The 22486-nt window shown below is 41.5% G+C and overlaps 1 long non-coding RNA gene across 1 annotated transcript in view; it reads right to left on the bottom strand.

Moving 5' to 3' along the window:
* Positions 1–21827, bottom strand: part of LOC117154459 (uncharacterized) — a 115399-nt gene extending 93572 nt beyond the window's left edge. The window contains exons 1-2 of the long non-coding RNA XR_004463782.2: positions 21287–21827; positions 3209–3267 (exon numbers count right to left, since the gene is read on the bottom strand). This is a non-coding gene — a long non-coding RNA (uncharacterized LOC117154459). The remainder of the gene's footprint in view (positions 1–3208; positions 3268–21286) is intronic.
* Positions 21828–22486: the final 659 nt, after the last annotated feature.

Raw genomic sequence — 22486 nt, 5'->3', positions numbered from 1 at the left:
GTTGCGCACGAACCATTGTCCGTGCTTGCTTTCAAAAAGTCAACCAAATTAATTTCAATTGCAGACCGCGGCCCGGTTCGTCTCCTAGCAACCGAACGTTAGCGGAGAACGCGGTACGTGCTGGGAGCTGGGCGAATATAAATTGGCGCGGCAAACAACTTGCCGGCAAATTGTAATCGGTGAGCGAAACGCGAATGGAACGCATCGCGAGAGGAAAAAATATACGAGCACGCGGAAATATAGAAGGTCGCTGATCGTGGGATCTGTTTGCTTCCTGCGCATTAGCACGTTCACTGGCACGGATATCACTGATCACCAGCATTAGAATTCATAAGGAGACACCTCCATTTGCCAATACATAGTTTGAATAAACCAACAAACTCCAACTCAAAATCGATCGAAATCGAATCACTTTTTGAAAGGTACTATAAATTCATGTTGTCCGTTATTAAAATACAGCTACTCCTCCGTGGAAGCTGCTTTCAGAAATATCTGTAGTTTAACTAATACTGTTTATTCTAACCTCATATACATATATGTAGATTACCATGCATTACAGTCGAATGTACGACAATTCACTACCAGTGCGGATAAGACACGAAACGAATCGTTCAACAATCACCGCGCTAAAAGCAGGCAGCCGATATTTTTGTCGGTAAAAGATCACGATTGGCGTCCACTCGAACGTATAAACAAGAGAAAAGCGAGGCGATAATTGAAACGCGAAGATCCTTCGACACCTCGTCGTTCCTTTAATCAGTTACGCTCAAACGAATCTGTCGGGTGCTTGGGGACTAGGAGAGAGGGCGCGTTCAAAATTCATCAAACTGATTCTTATTTCTGCAAGGAAGGAAGAGAAGAAGGAGGGAGAAAGACCAGAATCCCTGGGCTTGTCGGGCTCACGAGTTTCTCTTGGTTACACAGACTCGACGGGCGAGGCACAAAGTGTTGCTGGGAACCACCTTTGATGTCGAACAATCGTGGATGATCGCGCTCGAAGGCGTGGAATTCGGCGCCCTACGAGTGACCACTCGTGGATCCGCGACGAGTGTCTCCATCCAAGGCAAAGGGAAACACTCTTTCCGTGTCGTTTGGTGGTTTCAACGCAGGTGATCGGTGTGCGAAGAGAAGGGTGGAGGGGGGAAGGGCACTGATTGTCCGGAGACGTTGGAGAGCGAGGCGGATGACAGGCATGGAACCGTGGAGCGAAAGAGAAGGAAGAGAGAGAGAAGGAAGAAGAAAACACGGGGGTGGAAAACAATTAAGGGAAGGCGAGGAGAGGACCGCCTTGTATGATAATGCGTTGTAACCTCCGGCAGAGGAGAACGATACGGTGAAGAAGGAGGTAGATGGTTGGAGATGACGGAGGTGGAGGAGCAGGTTGCCGAGGATGAGGCCGGATGAAGCACGGAATGGAGGGGCAGCCGCGAGAAGGGGTTTGGCGGAGGTCGTGGTTCTTACTTTGCATTCCTTTGTGTGTCCTCCTGAGCCCTCCATCTACCCTCCTACAACCCAGTCATCCTCCTCCCTCTTGAAGCTTGAACTAACGCCCGAGGTTTTAATGCACTTGTCTACTCCACATACCGTTCATAAAGACATATATGCCGTCTGTTGAACGAGCGGGCAGGAGGACTGATTCTTGGAAAGAGGAGTAGAGCGAAGACAGAGAGGAAGGTGAAAGAGAGAAAAAGAGGGAAACAGATACGGTACAAGAGGGGGTGTGGGGTTCAGAGAAAGAGGGTGAAAAAAGGGAGACGGGGCGCGTGCGATGTACGAAGAAGCGAGAGACGGTGCCCGGCAAAAGAAGAGCGCGATGAGAAAGAGAAAGCGGAGAGCATAACGATATGAAATGCATTTTAAATTCTAAGCATTCGCTCCGCGTCATGGAAAGACCTCGGCTCTTTGCTTGCATAATCCTGCCCGGTGATGTATAAAAGTTAAAAAAGAACGGCGGAGAGCCAACGGGGAGGAATTAAAATGCACTGGTCGAATCAGAGACCTTTGCCGGATGCCTCCGCAGCCGTAGGCCACGTGAACTTTCGTCCACGATATCCGTCGAAGACGGAGACTGCCTCGGCGCTTATATCGCACGATGTTTCCTATGAATAGCTCGCCTGCTTGTAAGCGGCAGGTGCTTGTGCACTTGCAGGCTAAGCAAACTACAGGTATAAAATTCAGTCGATAGATCACGTTGAGGAGAAGAAAAGAGAAGTTAAGTTTATGTTCAGAGTCTGGTAATTTTAGAGGTATTGATTGCAAGATTAGTACATTTTCTTAAAGAAGTGCACGACAAAAGTCCGCTATACAACAATTATATCGTGGATATTTACGTATTTATGACAAGTAGATGTACATATGCAATAATTGAAAAAAGTATGCACACACGAAGGAACACGTATTAGAAGGAACGGAATATTAAAAGCAAAGAATATATTGCTGCATTTAGAGAATAAAGCGTTCTTTTATTCCAGTTTCAATGCTTTATTTGTCCTTATTATTAATATGAATTTGCATAAACATCTGCGGTATAATAATAATAAAAAAGCAATAATAACATAACAAATTTGTGTATGTCAATAAATATAAATTATCTATATATCTTTCCATCATTTAACGTAATTCCTTTACACATTTTTATTTCGGTATAAATTATGATTGACAAAAACCTGTATCGATCGTTAAACTTCACATCGACGGTTCAATTACCCACCGTAGTTTGAGTTAATAAAATTATAAAGCATCGTGCATGTATATTTACTTATAAACACCTGATAAAACAAGATCCGATTGTAGCATTTTTATCAGTGGATCGACAAAGTGACAAGAAACGAGAGCGCGTGCGAGTGATTTTAACGAGACGGCTGAAAAGTGGCCGAAAAGTCGAAAGGAACAGAGCAGACAAAAATATTGAAATATCCAGATTGAAAGCTACCTTTCACACGTGTTGCATTCGCTCTTCTGGCGTGTCAATGCGATACATATTTCATCGAATATAAATACCGTGTTCCCTCGTTTCTTCTCAGCGAGCGTAATCAATATGCATTCAGTTTCCTCGCGTTTTTCTGCTCGCTTAATTTCGCGCTTGTTACGCGGCCGATGATTTTTCGAGCGATTCGACACGGGGCGACACTTAGGAAATTACGAATGCACCGTCAAAGGAAAACCGCGCACCAGAATAGTCCTATTGTTTAATCATAGTTCGACTTACCTCTTGTGTCCCGGTATCCGCGCACCAGCCAGCTCTCTGTTACGTCGTCATTCGTCAATCTAAAGAACAAACGAAACGGTGAAAGAACGGTTAGTGGGGAAACGAATGTGTGCGTTTCGAGTGTGATTGTCGATTGCTTTCCTCTCATTTTCGAAGCGGCGCGGCGCGCGAAACGGGGGTTCGAAATCCGTTTAAACATTTAATTCGATGCAACAAGGTCAAGAGCAGCGGCATCGGAATTTATAATAATTTCGATTTTATCGCGGCGCATGTTTCACCGACGGGCATAAATTAATTTCGATACTCGCGCGCCGGTAGTTTTAATGAATTTCAAGTAATTTCTATTAAATTGCATCACCTTCGCATTATGCCGTCACGTTCTGTCGGTCACTTCATATTAAAATCCGCAAATATTTATACAAAATAACAACAAAATGCGTTGAATGAAACGGTTGGCCGGGAACGGCCGGCACAATGCCGTTCAACAAACCAACCTGATTATCGAGCCTCGATCGCTAATTACCACCATCGGGGTTTTATTGTTCGTTTCAATTGTATATAGTATGGGCCAAGATATAGCATAGTCATTAATTAAGCTCTCGACACCAACTGTGTTTAAGTATTCCATACGATAAAAAGTTACCTACTTGGAACTTATGATATCTTCTCATTCATAAATAGAAAACCCGCAAATAGACGTACCAATGCAATAAGTTTAAAAGGAAAGGAGAAATTGTGATATAAATATAAATTTGTATTGGTCAGAAAAGCACTGCATCGTTTCAGGAGTTCGGTGAATATTTGATGTAAAACTGTGCATAGACTACGAATATTTGCGGGACTTTGTAGTTTTACGAACGTACCTAAAGAAACTTATTAAACCCTCACGTGGCAACAAGATTTATTATTTTTGATTCAGCTCTCAGAAAAGCTGCGTTCCCTATAGGATGACCCAATACAATGCAATTCGTTTGATTAATTCCGAAATTAACCGATTGACTAATAAACTCTATGATCTCTCTGTATCATCATATCACTTATATAATAACCAATGGAAGCATGTATAGCTTATACGCGAATACCAACAGCCATGAACATCCTCGTTATCGACGACATCGTCCTCGTTCGAGAGGAAAAAGACTTCTCAGGAGAAGAAGGCACAGACGGACGAGTAGTTTTCTTTTAAAAGAACCGTGTGTTCATGTGCATATATGTATATGTCGAATACAATGGCGACGTTAGGGTCGGCCCGTGGATATACGAACTGGCACACAGCAGTTGGTCGTTTCAGAGGAAACGTACGCGGGCGCACGAGAGACAGACAGAGGCGATGAGCGAGCAACGGAGAAATCCTTTTCATTCGGCGGAAAAAAGAAAACGGGCGCGAGATTCGCGCTTCATTCATGGCCAAGTCTATGGGGTGAAAAAGGATTTCTTCTTCGAAATGTAATTAGCATGTCTTCGCACAACGGGCCAGACAATGCTGCCGTTTAATTAGTATGTGTCTCCGTACCCCGAGTTCGTGTCTTTCGTCGTGATCCCGTGTCCTTTACTCGCACATGTGTCGTATACACACGATATACACATTTACTCATACATTTCTCGTGAGATTCATTAACGAATGATGTATGCGTGTGTATGCCTGTAATCGACATATCGCGCGTTGTGACTTACTGTATCGTTTGATACGAGTGGATAGACAAAGTCAACTTTGATTATTTTCTATCATTTAGTTCGTGGTTCTTTTAAGTTTCTAAATTTTTAAGATATTTAATTATAATGTTATTTAGCTATCGTAGTCAATGATCTCTGCAAATTGCTATTTAGAGTATTAATTTATTATTTAAATTCTTAAGGAATTTTGAAACAGAGTAACCTACGATTTAAGAAATTTTTAATGACCAACGTTGCTCATTTTTGGAAAAAGCGATATTTACATTCGACTGTTTTACGTGCCATGAATTTTTCAGAGAAATACATATTTAAATTTCACGATAGAAAGGTTATACAATTTTGATGCTATCTATTTCAGAATCGACGCGTTAAACAATGACCGATGTTCGAAAACATGTATTTTGGTCTTTGAAGTAAAACTATATGAATTAGTACAGATTAATCAAAATTTCATCGCAACTTTATTGTTTGGATTTAATTCCTTCATTGCTGTAAATAACAAATGTCGTTATTTGTTATCTTCCTCATAATTTATAACTCTACGATATGGTACAATTTCTTGCAATCTTAATGATAATCTTTTACAAAGTAATTTTTTGTGTCATACATTTCTAAAAGCTGCCTAAAATAATACAATAGATAATACAATAGACTTATACAAATCTAGCGTTAAGCCTGAAGAATTTTTGTCAATATTCCAACAAGTATGAATCAACGAATTTTCAATTACACGTAATCGCAATATCACGATATATTAAAGAATATATTGAAGAAAAATTTAACAAATTGGGAAAATTGCAATACTCGTGGAAAACACGGTCGAATGAAGTGAAAATTTGACTCGCGTGGAAATTATTATTAACAAAATCTCGATGAATTAGGTTGCCCGGAAAGTGTCTTTCTTTCGCAAACGTGTTTTTTTACAACAATTCACTTTCGTACGAGCGTGAAATCAAGTCTGTGAAATATCGCGGTGTTTATCTCAACAGAAGAAAATGGATCGTACGTAATTCGACAAAATAATATAAAACGAAAAACGTTGTGCGTCTCTTATTTTCTCATAAAACGAACGAAACTCTTCGGACGATCTAATAAATAAGAGCAACCAATAGTCCAACACGGATGCGTTCTTCTCTATTTTAACGAAGTCCAGTCCCGTGAATATGTGTTCCCACGGCTCGAAGACTGCGCTTTAATGGCGGACTCGAGCCGCTGGATACGTGACGCGATTGTGACGCATTAACGCGACACGTCGATTCGCAATTACCGTGCGAGAATCGGCTCGCATCCTCGAGACAATTGCGGAGGGTGACGAAGGACGACCAATTGCTACTGAGCCAACAGCAGAAAGCCACACGATTTCCGGGACGGTAATATTTAGTATCGTATGAAGCATCGTGCATGATCATGCATCATAAGTGCGGGCTTTATCGAAGAAGAAACACGAGAAGCTTTACCTTCTTTGTTTCCTTTCTTGATTTTTTTATTTAATCAAGGAAGGGAAATGAACGAGAGTGAGTGAGTGAGTGAGAGAGAGAAAGAGAGAGAGAGAAGAGATGCGGTAATCGGTTTCTGGTCGAAATGAATATTAAAAAACATATTCAATTCGCAATTTCATCGCAGTCTTCCGGATCTTTCGCTCGAGTGTCGTTTCGTTCGAGTGCTCCTTTCAATGGGACGCATTGTTCGAAACGTAAAATGTTGAGCACGAGAGTTTTACTTTTATTACCGACGTTTTTTCGAAATTAGTTTCGGAACGATCGTCGAGATAATTTAATGGTATTTCACGGTCTACGCGGGATCGTTTGAAAAAAAAAGGAAAGTAGATGGAAAAGAGAGGGGGATAGGGAAGAAAAAAAGGAAGGGAAAACGCAATTAAAAGCCGTTTTCAAATTGCGATTGCGCCCCCCGACCCCCTCACTGTAAAACTATCGTTAATGCACCTACCGGCGCGGCGGGTCTTCAATTAAATGTTGAATGTTATTTTTCCGTGGCCGCGACGCTTTTTCCGGCTTCCTTGCGCGATAAATTCGACCTCAAGCACGTCATCGAACGGATACAACGTCGCGGTACAATCAAACTCTTTTAAAACATCCTTCCTCGTTGATAAGTCCAGGCTACCTCGACCGATCCATGTGACAACGTGATACGTTTTAAAGACAGACTTTCATTCTCTTTCTATGAACTCATGTATACCTTTGTTTATGAGTAGATACTAAAAATACTTACGGAAAAATAAGATAAAACCTGAGAAATCATTAGGAAATTATTAAGCTTCGTTTGGAAATTTAGATCGTACAAAAAGTGATATACTGAACGTTTTAATAACAATCTCACCGATTACATGATAAAGTATCAGATTTTTCGCGATAATCAGGTTAAACTGAAAAAAATCGTTAGGAATTTATTATTAAAACCTCTGGAATTATCATTTCGTTTGCCTTATTAAGATACGGAGAATGTGTATTTTTATAGGCCGTAATAATAAAATTGAGCTCTCTTTACTCTTACGATATACAAATCGGATGATTTTATGCAAAATTTAAGGTTGAATTGTAACATCACCCTACCAGAGAAACCGCTCATTTCAGATCTAACGATCAAAACATAGAGAAAATTGAAACTGAGAATCGAACACGAATTACAAGAAGTGTCGGCATGACGACGCAGTCAAACTCGAAATCATTCGATGTGGGTCAATGCTACGATTTAACGCGTGTATCCAATCTTTTTGGAGGCCGAACGAATATCGAAATTGCATGACGGTGAGGTGCGGCGTGGGGTAGCGCGACGGACTTTTGCATAATGAGCCTCGCGGCCGCGAGCGACGCACCATCACCGATCCACCCCATGCACGTTCACGCATACCGCGGCGCGTGCATTAATATTTTCATTTGATTGCGTTAATTAAACTGGCTGCCAATCGATGACCTTTGAAGTTCAGCGGCACACGACACGCGTACACCAATTACCAATATTATTAATTGCGACGAGTTCCCCATTTTCAGTCGGCGTCGGATAACGACGCTTTTCGCGCCTACCAGGAAATAATTGAAGGAACGCGTGAGAACCCGCGACTAATCACATACGTACGTGTTATTTTTTTCAAAGAAGATCTTGTTCTATCAGGTGAATGATATTACAGTCTATGAATGCTACTGCAGTCCTCGAATATTTATGCCCCAATCTTCTTCTTCTTGTAACAGATGAAAAGATTTTTAGTTCCTTGGCTTCAGTTTCTTGATTCGGAAAGTCATCGGAAAATCGGTTTTCCCTCGGTAAATCGTAATTAAAAGTTCATAATTACTGTATGTCGATCGAAGTAAGTTCTTCTATCGAAGAAAGAATATTCTGCGGTTTGCTTTTAATTGTAGCGGAAGCCGGAGATTACTCGAACACCGATAAGAATGATTTCTCAATGTTTATCAGTTCCGAGTAAAGCATCTATATTTCTCGGAACTTAGCGATGGAACACCATACATAGTTGTACGTAGCATCGTTAAAATACTCTTAACAATTTCATCGTTGATTTCACCTATCGCGATATAAATAATAGAAGAGAGTGGAAAATTTTAGTTCCGAATTCTCTCAATATTTTACTCCATCAAACCCGCGAAACTGTAAAAATGATAGCGTGTAACGTCGACATCAAACATCGCTCGTAAGAACTTCCAGGGCTTCCAATTTGTTTTTTTTTTTTTTTTTTTTTCGTTGTTCGCATCGAGGTACCAATAAAATTATTTTTCAGCGTTGAGTGAAATCGGATATTTTGGTTGGAAACCTGCGAAAAATAAGCCCGGTCACACGCTCACGGCCGTATATTTTATCAGTTTCGACGTAACAGAACAACCGTGCGTATTAAAAACTGGCTAGAAAAGGGCGCCGCTTCTCGTTTCGATGATAAATTCTTGTTAGTGAAACGAGCAAGGACGTCCGTGACGAAAATTTTCGTCTCGCCCTCTCGTACTATCGTTTCCCGGTTTCGTCACGAGACCAGCTATCCGCAGGCTTTAGGGTGAAGCACTTACGGCTTACAATGAGTATGCAAATAGGCCGGCATTCGGCTACATTTGTTTCAACGAGCTTAGAAGCGGCAAGGTTCCTTCGTGGAAGGCTCATAAAAGTTCGCCGCGTGGCCTGAAATCTTTCAAAAACAAGGGGAGCCCTGCCCTCCACCTTCCTGTAGGTACTTTTATTGTCTCGATTTCATTTTCACGGCTACCGTGCGCGAATGTTGTTTGCCAGTCGCGATCGTTTCTCTTTCCTTCTCTTCTTTCTTTCTCGTACTTTCCTCTCTTTGTTAGAACGCCTTGTAAATCGAGGATGAGATGAAAATGATGCAACGTAGCGAGGAACGTACGATGTCTTGTAAATACCGCAATTGTCACTAGTGACAAGCAAATTTGATTACTTGTTTCGTATTATTATTACGTGTATTACTAGTATTAAATGAAAAATTAGTTGAAATAATTGAGTAAAGGATTATAATATTTATAGCGACTGTATTAAATCGACAAACTGTACACGATTGAAATTTTATTTTGAATATTGTCAAATTTTGATTTCTATGGTATTCTATGAATTTTTATACTAGAATATCGATTTTATGATTATTGGATTATGTGACATTCTGCCAATCAAGATTCCTATTATTTAGCGTATTAAGGGCATACATTTTGAAATGTACTTTTAAATTTAGGAAAAAACTAGGTGTAACTATGATTGACGGAACGGGCTATCAGATATTTTTTGCAGATACATATAAACCGAACGGATTAAACAAGGAAGGAAAAATACATAAATAATATTTGTAAAAACATGACGAGAAGCCGATAGATTATTCTGGAACCTACTTATTTATTTAAGATCAATTATAAAATAGTCATTTTTAACTCAGAATCAATAATTATCCGACATGTCACGAAAGTGAGTGATAATAAAATTAAGTAATACCACGATTAGATGGAAAATATATTAGTAAGCGTTTATCAACCTATTTGGATACAACGAAGTGTAACGATATAGTTGTTCCACTATATGACGAAAATTTGTAATTTCGAATGTTAAAGGTAGAGCAAAGAAAACTTTATGCAAATATAAATTACCAAGACAAACAATTTTAAAAACAATATAAAGCTGCACAGTTTGAAAAACTTAAGGACTTTTTTATCTTAGCTTTTATTATTATTATTATTTATTTATCTTAGCAAGATAATCAATTCACACGATGAGGACAAAATAGTTTTTATCCATGGAGACTTCGCTTCATTGAAATTAAAAGCTCGGCACAAAAAATCTATGTATTATATCATATTTTTCTAGGAACATATAACAAACAGTAAAGGTGACATTAGAGTCAACAGAGTAGTTAAGATTAACATTGGCGTGACTAACACGAATTTCGCAAGATTAAAAAATACTTAGTTATTTACAAATTGCTTCTTACCATTAATCTAATAGAAAAAAGCAGTTATTCTCAAAATTGACAAAACGAATTGTCCTCTAGATGAAATTCATAATTGTAAATTCGGTTGATTCGTATGCGATTTAGCTCGCGACTTCTTCGCCTCCCACGAGATTAGGCTCGACAATCGAGACTCGACGATGAAACTTTCGTTACTCAGACGATGACGCGAGGATACGTTAAGATGCGTCACGGTGTGGCACTCGAGAACTTAGCAAATCCTGACAACAGCCGCCATTTGGGAGCGCCTAGAAGTCGTTATTCCCAACACTTGCCAAGACATAACCCTGCATAGCGATTTTGAAAGCTTAGCAGCGGCTCGATGAAATGGGAAGCATTTGGAACGTCGCCTAATCGTTCGATCTTCGTTCCATTGCTGACAACACGGCTGCATTTCGGCGTTAAAAATGTGACAACTGTTTTTCAGAATGAAATCGTATGGACAAATCTCCTAAACTAAGAGAATGCATCCATATTTTTACGTTCTGCTCGGAATTTAGAGTAAAAGATTTCTTTTCGAGTAAGAGATAAGCTTCCATGCAAAAATGTTAAAGAATTTGAAAAGTTGCGTCGAAGATTAAGGTATTTTTATAGATATAAATCTATAAAACACTTGTCAATATTCAAATATAAATGCACAACGTATTTTCTTTTCAATGTAACACGAGCAGAATTTTTGACAGTTACGAATATAAATTTTTATTCGGTTTTACGATTATCGTATTTTAGGAGAACGCTATTAAAACATCTACTGTTGCTTTTACGAACATTCGATAACCGTGCATGGCTAGATTCTATTCGTTGAAAATGACAGGTCTTGAAATTCGGCTTCGATTTAAGCCTTGTCCAAAGCTAAATAAAATAAATTCAGAAATAAATTTGCAACTCGGTGCATTACAATGGACAACTTTGGCCGGATACATTCCAACGAATCGAATCGTCGCGACGCATTACCGTTTGCGCGACGTTCCTCAGAACGTCGGTGAAAAGTTAAGCCGGAAGCGGAGCTCAAGTTTCGCAGGCAAAGTGAACGAGAAGTTTGAGAAACGCGACGCACCCCCGCGGGATTCCTAATGGCGAGATTCTGAGATTTCATTAGGCAACGTATACCTCGTTCCCATTTTAAGCCTCGAACAGCCGCTCGTGGAAAAAGTTTCCGTCGACTCCGCGCAACCGAGATTTCGCGTGATCCCCGTGGCAAATTGGTTTTAGGAAAATTAATTAAGATTCGAAGCCGAGGAGATCTAAGATCTTAGGTAACAAAGAACCGACGGAGAGTTTAATTCTGACCGATTGACTTTCAGTCGCTAGAGTTCGTCTAATCTCTTTCATTTTTTGACAGGATATCAAATTCGTAACGCAACCTTGCAGTTCAGAATTTCGAAGAAATATCGAAGATGGCGAGGAACGTATTTTTCTTTAGATTTCATAAATAAGCCAAGTTAGAAAAATTCGAAATTGTTGAATAGAATCGTGAAGAATTTAAAGTGTCTAGAATCTAGAGTATTATAGCAAGAAACATTTATGCGAAAAAGTAGTTTCTTTTATGTGAAATTCTCTGATGTATTTTTCTCTAGGAATGTCAATGGATTTCGATTGTAAAGTCGCGTATAGTATTTTTTATCAATATGATTGCGAATAAACTATTAGCCATTAAATATCGTACAAATATTTAATTTTCTTATCTTATTACCAAGCATTACCGTAAAACTCGGTAGCGTATGGCATCGAACGGAAAAGACCAATTTTCATAAGATATCATACAATTCGCGATAAAATATAACAGATTGATCAGACTATTAATCAAAGAAGCTTTTTGTACAGTCAATTAAAAATTCTCAGACTATTTTTACACATTTCACGAATTAATTATATCAAACGTAAGAAATCATCGAATAATTAACAAATACATCGTCTAATGACCTCATGGAGTTTCATAACCATTTTTTCAGCATACTCGAAAGTAGCAATATAAATTGCGGAAAAAAGTTCGAAACAACCGTCACTGTTCTATTCCCGGTTCGATACTAATTGAACGACCTCGAATCGAATACGCGATCGTATTCAACGTTTTTTTTTTCTTTTTCTTTTTTTTTTTTCGTAACCAGAAACAAGCGACACCATCGTTGTACGGGATCGAGCTGTCAAATCGCGCTGCGTTTCGAAAGCAAAAGGGAGTCGTCGCATTTCCTTACGGACAACGATACCGGACAGCTTTGTCATGGTCCGCGTGCATGGTTAATGAACCCCGTGAAAACGATCGCGAACGTTAAGGAGGCTGTTCCCGTGTGGGAAAGCGTAGTCCATTCTCTCGCTAACAATACATCCATTTGATAAAAGTCACTCGATCCCCTTTTCGCCGAGAACAAATATTGGAAGGAGTGCTCGCGATAAGCGTGAAACTCTGAATTCGAAGCTGTCGTAGATTATGCTGGCTTCGGCGTTGTTTGCACCCGTGCGCGCGTGTGTGCACGCGTGCACATACATGCACACGCGGACCGCGCTGCTTTACGAGGCAGATGTTGATAACGGACGACAGCGACAGAGACAGGGACAGTGACAGCTGCCCCGTATTGTTCGACACGTTCGCTGATTATAGGTCAAAGGCCCCTTACGAATCAAAGAATTATCGAAGAAAGGCTCGACATTTTTCCCCCTCATCGCTGTAAAAAAATACCGCTTTTTTTCTGCCGCCTCCGATTTCCCGTGCGATCGCCGACCGATCCCTTCGAGTTCAAGAACCATTCAAATTCGCCAAGCATAAAAATAGTAAACGACTCGATGAAGTCGAATTAGACAACTCGAAGAGCGAAGACAAATAATATTCTGTCAAAAATTTGCATACGTCCTACGTATATATATATATGATTATTCTCAACTTCTCGCGATAACGTATCGAATTCTTTGTAAAAGGTATTATTACCCGTTTCCTCCACGTTCATCCTGCTGACAGCTCGAACATGTCGGAATGCATACAGAATCAAGCCCTTACTACGGTGAGAAATATACATCGAAATAATGACATCTGACTGAATTATTGAAGGTCGGGGAACAACTCGAGTGTCTCTCGCTTCTGATAAATAAACCAGCAGCAGCAAGCACCGTGGCTAGTTATTCGATATAGGGTAAAGAGAGACCGAACTATTGATCACAATAAATATAATTCCCTTGAATGGAGCTTTACCATTGTGCATGACGGGTTCTCTCTCGTCTCAGGCGCCAGGCGTTCGTAGTCTATCGGACCGCGACGTCTGACCACACACGCTTGCTACTACTAAGACCGATCAACAGAGTAATCTCGCGTCTCTTCCTCGTGATTTTAGACTATTGCTATTTAAAGCGAACAGAATAGTCATTTCCGCGATGGTCCTAACCACAAGACGTTGAATTAATCGTAGGTATCTTGTATAAATTTGGCTGTTTGTATTTAGGCACGTATCGTAGACTGGATCGTTTGAACAATTCAGAAGCTATCACGGAAGCGCAAGGGCGTGAAATATCGATCTTGGTTGGATGACAGCGCGATTTTGATCTATTATTGGGTAGAATCCACTTGGCGATGGACAAAAACCGAGAAAAAGAGAGAAAGACTGTGACCTGATACGAAAGACTGCCGACGGAGAGGACGCAGAATCACGAAATGGATTTAAAATGATTATTGAAACGTCACGCGTACCCATTCTTTCCAGTACCGCGGCAATGCGCTCGTTGCCGTGCTAATTAATCGTTGTCACGGTGTTCACAGTTGTTTCCTTTTCTTTCATTTTCTCTTCTCTTTCTTTTCTTTCCTTTTTTTTTGTTTGTTGAAACATGCACCGTTCCTTGACACGTTCGATGATTGAAATTTCACGCTGTGAGAAGCAATTAAATTGCAAATAAATTGCAGTAAGCAAATGAATAATAACTAAATTAAATGTAAGAGCATAAGTGCTCTTGATCGCGCAAGACTTTTCTATACTTCATTTCTTAATTTTTTCAAAGTGAAAAAACGATCGTCACTGTATGAAATTTTTGCTAGAACTGCTGAAAAATGGCATGATGGAACTTGCACGATCAAGTTGATGTAAGGAAAACAAAAGGATAAGAAAGGAAAAGAAATAAATAAAAATGCAACGCAACATAAAAAAAACATAAATTGTATTTCATGGTTAGGATTCGATGGAACGAAAGTGAAACACTGGTCGCATACACCGCGTAAACCGCTCATTGACAATCGCGATGAATAATGGAGGGGTCAATTAAATCTCAATTAAACACCACCAAATAATACGATCCGCTGCTCTTTTCAGCGCTGTTCGACAAGCGAACGCGTTTTTTTTTAAATACTCGTCTCACTCACACATACACCCGCACACTCTCTTTCTCTCCCTTTCTCTCTGTCTGTGTTAAACACCGATCGTGTGTTCATTCAGCTTGAAAAACAGCACGCAATCACTGTCGAACAACGGTTCCGTACAAATCGTAAAGGCGGCTTCATTAAAATTACAATCCATGGCCACTGATAGTCAACAGCTAACAACCGCGATTTTATTGTCGTCGAATTTTGACATGCGAAATTTTTTATGAGACTCGACGATACTGAAGTTCCACCGGTACAATTGCAAACCAATCAATTTTGCTCGTCGATCACCGAGACGGGTTAATTTTCATCGTACTTCACAATAATCAGCGAAGGAAGGTATCACGTAACCTATTCCTCGATTCGTTAAACTTTTTCGGAGAATAACGTCGAATTTCACGGGCGGAACTCAGTACCGCCGAGTGTCTTAACGACATGATTAGCACAGGTTTCTTCTTCGATGATCACGGGACAGTCGACGAACATCTCTCCTATAACAATACTCTAATAGATGGAAATTGAAGAAACGAATCCTAAGATAATTGGGGAACATGAAGAAATTTAGAATCACTAGAATCACTTGAACCTGGTTGATTAGTGAACACATGTCAACGGGACATTCACGATGTATTACCTTATTATTGTCGACGCAGCCACGTTTATCCGGACGATAAAAAATACACGTGTCACACTGAGTCACGACGTAGTATAACACGAGGGATGATCAACGGAACAGTCGTGGGTCGAGTCGGTCACACGAGCGTAGAGTTGTACGTAGAAACACAACAGTCTCGGTCGAAGGTCGACAAACCACTGACCAACGTGACGAAGAAGCAGAGGGATCTACTGCCTTCTACCGGCAGCAGCCTCACAATGTTCTTACACACTGTACTCGATTTTCACGATACTGTCCGGTCATCTTTGTTCTATACAATCCCGAGCATCTTTCATTCACGAAAACCAACGAACGGTGTCCTGTTACGGCGGTAAACTAATCCACGATCGTTTCATCGTGACGATAACTGGCATCGACGATGTACACGGTGACGAATGCCAATCACGACACATATAGATTCCGTTTTGTTCCTCTTTCTATGTTCACGCGTCCAGCACTGAATCAAGAATCACCGTCTGTTCGCGTTCTTAATCGGTCGACCACCACTGCGCGTCGTGTCTCCTCACCTCACATCTCACCTCTGTTCAAACGATCCGTGTACACCACTGTTTCAACGTACGCGTCTTCGCAGGACGTATGCACCTCCGTGTCCTTAAGGTGCACGTATATTAGGAGAACTGACCGATGACCGCGCTCGCGTTGTTGACTGGTATACGCATCGGATACGCGCGTGTACGTAGTATAAGAGAGCAGTGTCCGCGTGTTTCGGCACGATCGTGTGTGGTAAATAAGCGCGATGTGGATCGACCTGTATTGGTTGGGCAGTTGTGCGTATGTGAGTTGCAGTGTTGGTGCGTGTACCAGCTTATATATACATATAGAATTTTGGTCGCGCGCGCGCGTTTCAATGTACACATATGTATATGTACGGTGTGGTTGTGGGTAGTCGTATGTACGTGTATGTATATACGTGTGAGTAGGTGTAGGTGCGGACGACGCGGGAGCGCGCGCGCGCCTCTACGGTGGTTATATTACAAGGTGTACGCGTCTTAAGTGATTTCGGCCTGGCTGGTCAGCCCGGCAGCTCCGTATGATGAGGCCGCCGCTTTGCTACTGACAGACCTAAAGACCACCCTAACCCTGCAGTCGGGGACGAGGGGTTCCCCACCCCCGTCGTGAGCGGGCGAGAGAGAGACCACCCCTCCGCCGCCAGGGACTGGGGCGAATAAGCAACCCTTAGCACCCGATGCCACCTCCACGGCGGCGGCGCAAACGCACTCCTGCCTCCGAGGGTAGTCTTATCCCCACCATTTCTTCCGTAGGAGTGAGACTACCACCCCCACCCACCCCCAGACGGTCCAGCGCTGCCACCACCAGAAACCTCTATACCCCGCGACGCACGCCGCCACCGCCGCCGACGTCGACGCCGCCGCCGTTGTCGTTTCTACCCCTCCAGCTGGACTCCGAGCTTGAGAAGAACCCCTTCCAGAATCACCACCGACGAACCCCTTCTTCTCTTCGTCTCCTACGCGGCTTCTAGTCGGAGAGTCGTCTTAAGATAAAAACACGGACGATCGGGTTTTGCAGTTAACCCACTCACCCTCGCCTCGTGTACCCCTACCATCCGACAGACTTTTCCTTCTACCCCTCCTTATACCTTCTCTACCACTATCCCCTTCTCTTTCTCGATACCAGGCTACCCCTTCTTCCTAACCTCTCCTCTCTGTCTTCCTCTCTCTTTTCTCTCTATACTAGCCCTTGCAAGCAACCACGACTCAACCCAACCCCTTTTTCAATCCTCTCCTTCTCTTTTCTTCTTCACTCGATCGCACAGTCTCTTTTTCTCTCTCACTCTGACTCGACGAAACTTTCGATTCTTTCGGGGGCAACCTTCAATCCTCCCCCTCCCCGTCCACCCCCATTTTTTTCCTCTCTTCACCGACCGATACATCGCGTGTCGACCTGTTCGACGTTATCATACCGTTCACCCTCGGAACATACATACCCCCACCTTGACCACCCAGAGTCTCCCACCAACGGGAGACGACAACAACGAGAACGACCTCGTGCTTTTTCACAGAGTCGGTATATATTGTTGTCAGTGTGTTGTTTTTTTTTTTTTTTTGAGGACCTTTTTTAGGCACATCGATCTTCGACGTGTACGTATTCAGTCCTGTCGTCGTGTTGCTGTGACGTGACCGGCAAGATCACTTTCGCCCCCATTTCTTCCCGATCGGACGTACCAGCTCCGAGGTTTTAGTTTTTGCCCGGATCTTTCAGAATTCGATTTTTTTGGTATTTCGGAGAAATAGTCAGGAAAGGGGTCAGGATTCGAACTTTTCGCGCTGACAAAGGACGTAAACGATGCGGGACGGACGTGGAAATTATTTGACAGGTTTAGAAGTGAATAGCGAAAGATTCCCTGCGCTATTAGAAGTTTTGCGTGTTAACGAAGGGACAAGGTGTCTGATTTTAACGGAAGCGTTGACATGCAGCGTAAAGGGATGCGAAAGATTAAACTGACGATGGGTGACAGAGAAAAATGAAATATAGTTTGTGATCCCTGTTACGTTTTTGCGAGATTTATACGACTGTAGACATTTTCAACTTTGACTCGACGTCGAAAAATTTGACCAAACGTTGAAAATTTCAGGATGCTCTTACTTGATTTTAATTTGCTTGAACTTTGCCTGATATTGCCTGAACTTTATTCAATTTTGCCTGCTGCATTTTAATATAAATTTCTGCGAAGGTGTGTATTTGGAATTTCAATGAATCTCCGTACAAGGATTACGAAATTGACTTTTAACGAATAAAAAGATCTAACTAGATTCCATGTATTAGTTGGATGATTCGCGAAAGTAAAATAAGTTGGTACATATTTTGGTACGGAGACACGTCATCGCAGAATAAGATGAATAAAAGCAGAGTCCACTGTCTGACTTCTCACAGTGGAACACGTTCGTTTCTTTCCCATAGCGCGTGCCTCTACGATTTAATAGAAACAAGAACAAACGTCAATGAAACCTTTCAACGCGAAAGTAGCGTTCAGCTTTTCAAAGTAGCAGCTCGGACTTGATCAAACACATGTTCCACTATACGCAACGTATTCAATGCAACCTACGCAAAATCTGAGCGGATCCAATGATTTAGAAGTTGAGCTTGGGATTCGAACAAGATCCAATTCAAAATCGATCAAGCACATCAAGTGTTTTCTTCCTATCGTTGTATCTGACGATCTTTCCCTGTCCAAAGTAGATGAAAAGAATCGTTGAACGAAGTTATAGAGGAAAAAGGAAGGTTACTTTTGATATTCGAAAATATCAAAAAACTTAGAATGTTCGAGAAATCACACTATGACACATCGATGTAACTGAAAACTGGAAACATCCAGATGAAAGTCGGACATCGAAACGAAATTTTTCAGCGGGTCGAGATTTCCTATGCTTTTCAAATTGATCACCCCCACCCCGTCACATTGTTGCACCCCACTCTGCCATCGAAATTCATTTATACTTTTACCACCACTCTACCGCCCCCGCAGGATTGTTTATGACACGATTCGTTTGATTATTAGCTGTTTATACGCGGTCATCGATCGAGTTGCCAACTGCCACGCGGCATTTCAACAACAAAACGCTTCCGAGGTTGCGTTCCATCGGTAACCCTTCCTGCATGACTGCCTGTGCATACATTCTTTTTTCTTTTTTATTTTTTGCCCAACCCTTTGCTCGGACCGGCGAAACTGGTTCCACCGGATTCGTGATCGAAGCTAGATACTGATTTTCGGACCCTCAGTTCCACGAGGACGCCGCCACGATTAGGGGTCTTTATAGTATCGTGAAAGTGTCTAATTTTTCGTACTCGATAGAGTTCTCGTGATTGCACCGAAAATCATTCTGTAAACGTTGTTTTGTCCTCCAACGCAGCCGATTCGAATTTGCGGACAAGATTATTCCGGTGGTGATTTTACGATTAGAGTCGGAAATGCTTATAAAGATTAATTTCGTTAATTTTTACGATAATATCGATCGTTCATCGAGTTTTAGACAATTTGAGTACATTTATCGGTTTTAAATCACGATTTAAGTGTTTTAATACGACTTGATAACACGATCGATTGTGATTAAACGAAAATATGTTTTTATTAATACGGACGTGATATTTAGAGATGTTTTTATTACTTTTTAGTGTATATTAGTGATTTGATACGTATGTTAGATATGATTATTCTTATTTTTCAATTTCCGGTAACGTCAGTATTATTCGCATCTTTAATCTATCATTTTACAAGTTTTATTTAAAAATGTATAATGTTATCTTTCATTATCTCGTGTTATTCATCTTTTATTTTCTAAACATGTCCCGTTTTATCTGGTTGCCGACGGAAGAGTAGTTCGGGCGTATGTATCATCTTACGTCTGACAAGAACTGACCGTATCTACTTCGAGGCGGACGATTCGTACATTTTTTATTAGATACACGTTCCACGAGTTATTTCTAATGCTCTAATAATAATACCTTCATTACTATTTCAACACCAACCAATTTATACCATTTTACGTATATTTGATAGTAGAATGAGTTACCATAAAAATGTTCTAATAGTTTTTCACACGTCTTGATCAAAGATTTTATCGGCTCGATTTCATTCACATTTTCTTTGAAAACTACTATATTTATTCATACGCGTTTCACTGGACTTCTTGCAAATTGAATGGAAATCTTAGCTGTTAAAATATTCTCCTATTTTTTGTTTTAAGATCAGCCGCATAGTTTTCCGATGACGAAGCCCATCGGCATATGTTTATTAATATACACGGACTGGAATATTAATATACCGAGAATGAAACATTCATATTTGCGATATTTTAATTACGCGCACACGTGACTTTGATTTTCATTATATTTGCACCTCGGCAATTGTGTTTCGATTTAATAATGACGAAATTAATACGTAATTGTCACTTTATTAACAGACTCTTATATTTACGAGAAATTTTTCCATCACACAAACGTCCAGTGACACGTGTTTTAACCGAATTCTTAGAACGAAATGTCACTTGCACTGTTTTCATACGATCGTTAGTATACGATTTGTCCCTCATTCCGGCTAATTTTCAAAATTTATTCTCATCTCGCAATCGTATTGATTAATCGTGTTGTTTAGCTCACAATTAGCACCACCACCACTGTACACTGTCACCACGAGTGTCACCACACAATCAGAGACGCGTCTTTGCTTGAGAAATGTCTACGAAAAAGGGGAATGTATCTGTGAACGACAGACAAGCCACTTAGACCAAAGGGAAATCGCCTAATCGCGACTGAAAAATACATCCTTCAGCTTCAAAAATACGCTATTTCCTATTAGATTTTACAGAAAAGAAGCAATCGAACTATGAAAGTAACTTGCGATACAACTTGCGATACAACTTGAAACGAAGGAACAGAATTTTATTAATCTCACTGGGAAAATAAAAAGCACTGTAACAGGGTAATCATTTGACGATTTTGAAGAAGTTAGAAGCGAAAATATAAAAATCCAACGGAAGCAATTCTGTCGTCACTGGACGGTTTCTTTGAACCTCAGAATAAACAGATAATAGACGAAAAGAGAAAAACTTAATAGCTACCCGTTCTTTAAAAATGATATATTTAAATATTTTAAAGTACAGAGCATCACTGTTAGTCAGAATCGATCTGACAGTTCTTGGCAACGATGACATTTCCTCACGATACACCTTACAAACCTACGAAACGATCAATTTCCAATTACAAAGTATATTCCCTCGAGACATTCTAACGACGTAAATTAAAAAATTCTTCATCGTACACTGAAACACCTCGCTAGTGCCACCCCACGAGACATTCCTCGCGACCGTTCCTGTGAAAGGCAGATCGAACACCAAAAGGAGAAACGAAAGAAACGAACGAAAAAGAAAAACAAAAAAATCCTGATGATCGTTGAGGAGGTGGACTCACCTGTACGATCGCGGCGATCCCAAGAAGACGTGTTCGAGGACGTGCGTAAACGGTGTTTCACAAACGAAAACAGCGCACTGGATAGCAGTCCGTGATATCCTGTTCGTTTCCTCACAGTCACTGCCCGTTTCTTCGAAGAGGTCTCGTGTGATCAGGTCGGAGCGCGCGTGTTTCGAATGTTTTCACTCGTATTACGTGTCACACCACGTCGTCGAACTGTTTCCTTGAGCGGCGAGCGAGAACGTTACTATGTATATGTATATATAGTATATAAGAATGATCGTTTCCTTAAGAGACTTGTCTTGGAGACGCGTTGCTCGCCAAGCCGGCACGGTCCGTTCGTTCGTGTTTGTCTTCGAATTAACAGTAAGAAATCGTCCGTCGTGTGTGTCCGTGTCCAGTCGGCTCGCGCGCGGCCCCGCTGCCTTTTTGCGTGGGGCCCGGCTGACGAACGTGGCCGATCAGCGCGCGGCTAGAGAGAGCTTGGGCTGCGTGGCGGAGCGCGAACTTGCGGGCTTGCGGGCGCACTGGCGCACACAGCATACTCGCACCGCGTAGGCGGAGAGAGGAGAAGGTCCGGCGGATGCTGTAAGCCGAAGGGAGAGAAACACGCGCGCCGGCCAGCAAGCGGAGGCAAGCCGGTGGCCCCTCTTGGCCGCTGCCCCGGACGGTGGCTCCCCTGCCGTTCGGACACGAAAGCTCGCCGCCTGCTTCTCCTAGCGAGCTGTGAGAGCCGCGGCAGTGCGATCGGATCCGACCGACCAAAGAACAGAGAAAGTGAACGCCGGATGCGCGACAGAGACTCACTTATGCGGGAATGTTTGTAACGCGAGAAAGAAGGAACGAGCCGAACGACGGCGAGGACATGACCGCCCCTTGGCACCGGCCTAGCGGCACCCGCTCCGACTGCCCCGGCAAAATTCAAGATTTATGATGAGATGTTTCTCGCGAACGTTTCACCTACCGTTCGGTCGTTGTCGCGGACCACTTTTTGTTTTTCTTTTCCAGTCTAACTTTTCTCCGATACGATCTTTGTCATAGGGAGACAGTTAGGGGCAGTGTTCGACAACGGACGATTCTATTTTTATTCTATCAGCATGAAATTTTCTTATACGTAACAACATCTTCTAGAGATAGAGAATAATAGAAATAAGAAAAGAAGAGAAAGAAATGTTTATTAAGCTTAAGAACTTATTACAC

Source organism: Bombus vancouverensis, chromosome 14 (genome assembly GCF_051014615.1).
Source record: "Bombus vancouverensis nearcticus chromosome 14, iyBomVanc1_principal, whole genome shotgun sequence".
Lineage (NCBI taxonomy): Eukaryota > Metazoa > Arthropoda > Insecta > Hymenoptera > Apidae > Bombus > Bombus vancouverensis.
Note: the sequence above shows the minus strand (reverse complement) of the source record. Positions and strands in the feature narration are given on the sequence as shown.